The sequence below is a fragment of the Suncus etruscus genome, chromosome 18, assembly GCF_024139225.1.
Source record: "Suncus etruscus isolate mSunEtr1 chromosome 18, mSunEtr1.pri.cur, whole genome shotgun sequence".
NCBI classification, from domain to species: Eukaryota; Metazoa; Chordata; class Mammalia; order Eulipotyphla; family Soricidae; genus Suncus; species Suncus etruscus.
This window is the reverse complement of record NC_064865.1, coordinates 34,392,967-34,400,250: the sequence shown is the minus strand read 5'-3', so window position 1 is coordinate 34,400,250 and position 7,284 is coordinate 34,392,967.

Below are 7,284 nucleotides of genomic sequence, written 5' to 3'. Positions count from 1 at the left end.
GAAACCCAACTATAAACATGTTTGTATTCATGGTGCCTAAATAAATATATTAATTAAAAAATAAAGCTCAGAGGCCTGAGTGGTGGTGCAGCGGTAGGGCATTTATCTTGCTTGCGTCTGACCTAGGACAGACTGTGGTTCTATCCCCTGGCATCCCATATGATCCCCTGAGCCAGGAGCAATTTCTGAGAGCAGAGCCAGGACTATTCCCTGAGCATCACTGGGTGTGACTGAAAACCAAATATATGTATGTATGCATGTATGTATGTATGTATGTATGTATATCACAATTGTTTTAAATTAAAAAATATGTGATGGGGCTGGAAAGTTCTCAGGGAAATGGTTAAAATGGCTGGATGCTTTGCTTTTCTCTTTTCATGTCCAATCTCCAGGACTGCATGATCCTCAGAGCAATACTAAGGGTGCCTGCCACCTCCATCCTACTAATTATGAATTTGAACAGGGGATGTGGTTCAGCAGTAGAGGACTGTCCTTGCATGAGCAAGGTAATGGTAATTGCAAAACAGAAACAAAACAAACAACAACAACAAAAAACCCTACAACAATCAAAACCAAACCAAAACCAAAAAACAAACTAAAACTAAGCAAACAAAATATTCCTCAAACAAGAGATTGTTTAACAAGATTGGAATCTATAGTTTTTTCAGTCTGAGGAGATAATGCATTTGAAATAAAGATTTATTAAGTTCTTAAGCTGGGGAAAAGGAATAACTTAAAATTTTTTTTTTTTACTTTAAATTTTTTTAAAGTTTTTTTTTCTCCGGGAGATCGAATCGTGGTCTGTTCTAGGTCAGCCACATGCAAGGCAAATGCCCTACCGCTACACCACCCCTCTGACCATAAACATTTTAAATTTCATAAGAGTGTAATCAAGGACTGGAGAACAGGGTTCTGGGAATACAAGTTGTTAAAGTCTTGGGGCCAGAGTTATATCACAGTGGTAGGGCATTTGCCTTGCATGCGGCCAAACCTGGACAGACCCCGGTTCAATTCCCGGCATCCCATATGGTTCCCAAGCCTGAGTGCATAGCCAGGAGTAACACCTGAGCACTGCAGGATGTGACTAAAAAAAACAAGCAGACAAAATTTATAAAAGTCAAAGACCAAGGAAGCTCCTGAGCTCTCCCCACTTCTAAGCCCCTAACAAAGGAGGGGTTCCATGCTTATAGGGAGCATAACAAAGCATCTTTATCTCATTGATGCCCAGGCTCAACCAGATGTGCTGCTCAGACACCTCCCTCTCAGGGTTCTGGGGCTTCTTAGAGCTCGAGAGTAGAGCGGTGGCGCCGCCTGTGGCGGCCACATCAATAACTACAAGGGCGCTCCTTTCTTTTGCTGGCTCAGTCAGGGCCTTCCTGATTTCCCTGGGTTCCCAGCAGCTGGACAGGGCTTTGAACACAAGGGGCAGCCCCTGGCAGGTAAGAGTCTGAGGATGTTTCCTCCCCATTTGGTGACCACTGCACTCAGACTTCAGGGCAGAGCGTCCATGTCATACGCGTTCCCGGTTGGCTTTCAGGTGCCAGGTCCTACTGTACTTAAAGGAATGCAGTAACACCTTTTCCTGGGAGCCAACCAAGATTGTCCTCCACTGGTGTGAGAAGATGAGTCAGGGATGTGCGTAGGGCACTCTTTAGTGAGATGGGTAAGGGTAACTCCTAGGAAAATCACAGGACAGAGTGAAACGGGAGTGGGAGGAAAACCTGAGCAGATGGGTAGGTGGGGTGTGGAGGGAAAATGGGGATCTGGGTTGGAAGCTGGAGAGCCTGTAAATTGCCTGGAGGATAATAAGAGATATTAGTTTTATGATTGATCAGTAAAGTTTGTGTCATAGGCATTTTTCCATAGTTGCAAGTATAATGTATACATATACATGAATAGTAGGAGATATGACATGGATAGCAGGTAGTCAGGGGTCAGTGCCCCTTCCAGATCCAGAAAACTCCCCTCAACTCCTCAGTACTGGAAGGTTAATGACATACAGAGGAGCAAGGTCTGTGTGCCCTGGGGCAATCAGCTCTGGATCCTGATTCTGGATTCTGTAATAGGACTTAGCATGGAGTGTGTGTGTGTGTGGGGGGGGGTCTGAGTTCAACTCCTAAAAGCTCTAGTCACCTTAAGGCATTGTTTGAAAATTTTGTATATTAGAATTTTAACATACCATAGCAATTTCTTTTGCCTCCACTTTTATACAGAAGAAACCATCCATGATCATCTGGTTGCTTCCATGCTTTGTCCTCTAGTTACCCCTTTGTGAGTAATTAATCCCAAATTTATATTCTGGAATAATATATTAATGAAGATTCACTCTCTACGAGAGGCCCCTATGTAGTTTGTTTTGTGGCTCCAGCTCCAAGAAACATGGGGCAGGAAGGGTCTGCTTCATAGCTTCAGACTTTATCCAGGTGCTGCTGGAAATAAGACTTAGCTCCTTGTCATGTGAGTGTCTCCCTGCTGACTGTCCACACACACTACATGGCTGAGACTGACCCTCTATGAATGAACAACAGTGTAGGCCAGGCAGGATCCACAGGGTCGAGTCAGCCTTATTCTGGGAGCTGCTTATCACCATGAGAACAGAAAGTCTAGGCACACTTGAAGCAGGAAATTGTGTCTACCTCTCAGGAGCAAAGAATATGGGGACAAATTCACACACTGCATCTTTTGATCACAAATTATTTGAATTTTTTTCCACATCCAAAATAAACTCCCTTCACTTGAGGTCCTAAGAGTCTGTTTGAATCCAGACTTAGCACAGAGACCCAAGTGTCACCATCTAATCCAGGCTGGCACAGAGGAGACAATAGAGAGCATGTATCTGAGTGATGCCTTCTGTATTCGGGAGCCTCCTATCTGGGACAGGTCACCTGTGTCATGGTCGCATGTCATGTAGGACAGACACAGTAGGCTTCTCAACACATTTAATGAGGGTTGATTTTTCAGAGACAGCTCAGCAAAATGAAACATCATTTCCCTGATTCCTCACCCCAGACCCTGTGCCTCTCCCATATCAGAGTCTAAAGTTGGTGGGAGGCAGAGACCCCCCCTTGGGAGAACAAACCCCATTCTGAGCGCATAGCCAGAAGTAACCTCTGAGTGTCACCGGGTGTGGCCCGAAAACCAAAAACCAAAAACCAAAAAAAAAAAAAAAATGGGGCCAGAGAGATAGTATGGATGTAAAGCATTTGCCTTTCATGCAGAAGGATGGTGGTTCGAATCCCGGCATTCCGTATGCTCTCCCTAGCGTGCCAAGAGCGATTTCTGAGCATAGAGCCAGGAGTAGCCCCTGAGCAATGCTGGGTGTGACCCAAACTCCCCACCCCCCCAAAAAAAAAGAAAAGAAAAAAAAAAAGAAAACTGACACCTCACTGTGTTTAGAGGGCATACACATTCCCTTCAACCCTGTTGTTCACTCCTACAGGCCTTCCAACCAAATCAGCAACTTTTTGATGAAAGATGCTTTCCAGCGCGCAGGATTCCCTAGTGTAGTGAATATCACATTCACGCAACATGCAAAAGGTCCTCAATTCAAAACCTGTGGAAACGGGTCAGCTTCTCTTTTCTTGAGCCAGAGTGGTGGCAAGGAGCCATAAGGCGTCTGCCTTGCTGGCAGTAGCCTAGGATGTACCGCGCTTTGATCCCCTGGCGTCCCATATGGTCCTCCAAGCCAGGAGCGAGTTCTGAGTGCATAGCCAGGACTAGCCCCTGAGCACCACCCGGTGTGGCCCCAAGACAAAACAAAACAAGAAAGAAGGAAGGAAGGGAAGGAGTAAGAAAGGGAAGGAGTAAGGGAGGGAAGGAGGGCGGGAGGGCGGGAGGGAGGGTGAGAAGGAAGAAGGAAGAAGGAAGAAGGGAGGGAAGGAAGGACGGAGGGAAGGAGGGAGGGAGGGAAAGAAGAGAACGAAAGAAAGAAAGAAAGAAAGAAAGAAAGAAAGAAAGAAAGAAAGAAAGAAAGAAAGAAAGAAAGAAAGAAAGAAAGAAAGAAAGAAAGAAAGAGAGAGAGAGAAAGAAAGAGAGAGAGAGAAAGAAAGAAAGAAAGAAAGAAAGAAAGAAAGAAAGAAAGAAAGAAAGAAAGAAAGAAAGAAAGAAAGAAAGAAAGAAAGAAAGAAAGAAAGAAAGAAAGAAAGAAAGAAAAAGAAATGAAGGAAGAAAGAAAAGAAACAAAACTATGGCGTTGGTTGTCAGAAAAACACAAGAAAGATATAAGTCAAATGAGAAATGTATTGCAATCAAAAATGACAAAATGGTAAGTGATATAAAAAGCTCAATCAAAAAGCAAGAATGATAGTAAGATGTTTTCTTTGCCTAAGGCCAACCCGAGTTCAATCTCCAGCTTCTCATCTGGAAGCCTGAGCACCGAAAAAGTGTTTCCCGAGTGCAGTCAGTAGTGAACCCTGACCATTGTTACTTGTGGCTTAAACTCTCTTCCCCAATAAAAAGCATTCAATAGAAGTTCTGAATATCAGAATCATAGTTGAGAAAAAGATAAAGAAGTTCCAAGATTAGGAGGAAACATAAGAAAACAACAGAAGGTGGAAATTTATCTCAGAAAAATTAATGGCATACTAGCTAACTATGAAATGAGTTGAAGACAAACAATATAAAAATTGGTTAAGTTCATGAAAAACAAAAATGCTAATTTGATGAAGAAACAATACTTAAATCACAAATAAGAATTGCCCAGTGTTGAGGATACAGACATTGAGATCCAAGAGACCTAAAAAGTTCAGTGAAAACTGAATCAAATAGGAAAACTAGAAAACACATTGCCTTCAAAATGATAAAATCCAGATACAGAAACAGAATATTGAAACTAAAAAGACTGAAAAGGGACATACAAAAGAAATACAAAAAAAAAAAAAAAAAAGACATACAATAGAAGAAAGCAAGCAAGCACTGGGGCTGGAGAGATAGCATGAAGGTAAGGTGTTTGCCTTTCATGCAGAAGGTCGGAATTTCGAATCCTGGCATCCCAAATGGTCCCCTGTGCCTGCCAGGGGCGATTTCTGAAGATAGAGCCAGCAGTAACCCCTGAGCACTGCCAGGTGTGACCAAAAACCAAAAACCAAAAAAAAAAAAAAAAAAAAAAAAGAAAGTCCTGACATACAAAAGAAAGCCCTAAGATGTATAGTAGATCTATCAAATGAACGAAAGAAAGAAAGAAAGAAAGAAAGAAAGAAAGAAAGAAAGAAAGAAAGAAAGAAAGAAAGAAAGAAAGAAAGAAAGGCAGAAAGAAAGAAAGAAAGAAAGAAAGAAGAAAGTCCTGACATACAAAAGAAAGCCCTAAGATGTATAGTAGATCTATCAAATGAACCAAAGAAAGAAAGAAAGAAAGAAAGAAGAAAGTCCTGACATACAAAAGAAAGCCCTAAGATGTATAGTAGATCTATCAAATGAACGAAAGAAAGAAAGAGAAAGAAAGAAAGTCCTGACATACAAAAGAAAGCCCTAAGATGTATAGTAGATCTATCAAATGAACCAGAAGAGTAAAAAGGAGAATATAGTACAAAAATTCAACAAAATAAACATTTCATCAAAACTACTTTACTCAATTTATCATTAGGGTTTGACAGAATGGCATAGAGCTTCATGGACAGGCAACATCTTAGGGAATTCATAGCCTTTAATCCAAATTTTCAAGAATTCTTAAAAGGACTTCTTTTTTAAAATTACTTTATTTAAACACAATGTTTACAAGGTTGTTCAAAATACAGTGACGTTTTTAGTTACAAAGTTGCTCATGATTGAGTTTCAGTCGTAGGGTGTACAACACTCTTTACCAGACCACATTTACCACCACCAGTGCCCCCACTTTTCCTTCTACTCTCTGCCATACCCTCTTCTCTGCCTGTCTTCATCTCCGCCTGCCTCTATGACAGACATTTTCTTCTCTCTCTCCTTTTCTATTTCTCTCTCTCCCTCTCTCCTCTCTTTCTTTTTCTTTTTTTAGATACTTTAAATATTTGCAAGATTGTTATTTTGTGACATTGTTACTGAAGGGGTATTATACATATAACTTTACTTCTTTTAAGTACCAAGTTCTTGTTCAGAGGGATCATTTTCAACAATCATTGTCCTATATAGTGTTCCCTTCTCAATTCTAACTGCATTTCTCCATGATTTGTAGCAAGTTTTCTACCAGGGACTGGTCCTCTTGGCCCTCATCTCTGTTGTCTCTGAATATTATTCTCATATCCTTTTATAATATTTCATAAATGAGTAAGTAAAAACATTATATATCTATTCCTCTTCCTCTGACTCATCTTACTCAGCATAATACTCCGCATATCCATTCATGTATAAAATTTCACCACTTAACTTTCCTAAGAGCAACAGAGAAATTCCATTGTGTAGATGCTCCATCAATTCTTGATCCACTCATCTGTTCTCAGGTAGTTCAGTTGTTTCCAGATTCTGGCTACTTGAATAGCGTAAGAAAACTTCTTTGTAATCACTACAAATCAGTTCATAAATCCTCAGATAATGACTTCAGTAACACCAAGCCAGGGGCGATTTCTGAGCGCATAGCCCGGAGTCAAACAGATGTGGACCCAAAAAATTAAAGCTGATTTTTATAAAAAGATGAAATGAGAGAGAGAGAGAGAGAGAGAGAGAGAGAGAGAGAGAGAGAGAGAGAGAGAGAGAGAGAGAGAGAGAGAGAGAGGAATAAGCACTCTGGCCAACAACTGGGTGCTGAAAGGAGGTAAACAGATATGCATGATACCTTCAGTAACCATATTGAAAAGCAGTGTTTAAAAGGGAAAAAGGAATGAGAGAGATAATGAAGTAAAATGACTGCCATAGAGGTTGGCAAGAGAGAGGCCCTTCAGGGAGGACAGAGGAGAGGAGAGGGGGAAGCAAACTGGGGAAACTCGGTGGCAGGAAATGTGCACTGATGAAGGATGAGTGTTGGACATGATATAATAAAAACTCAATCATGGACAACTTTGTAATTGTATCTCACAGTGATTAAAAATAAGTTTTAAAAAAGGCAAAAGAGCTGATTAATAAGAATGAGTTTTGCAAAGTATTATGATAGCGCTGTCCTCTCAATCCACAGATTCTTCTAAAAATATAGTTGATGACTTGATATTTGTTCAAATGTGTGTTCTATTATATACACAGGTGATAAGTTCACAGCACTGACAACCTCAAGGCACCACTGAATTTCTTGAGCTTGTGAAGTCTTGCAGATTCAGTGACTTGACTCAGCACTGTTGCTCTTGAGAACTTTCTACATTTCTCAAATCATAGAGTGAATTAATA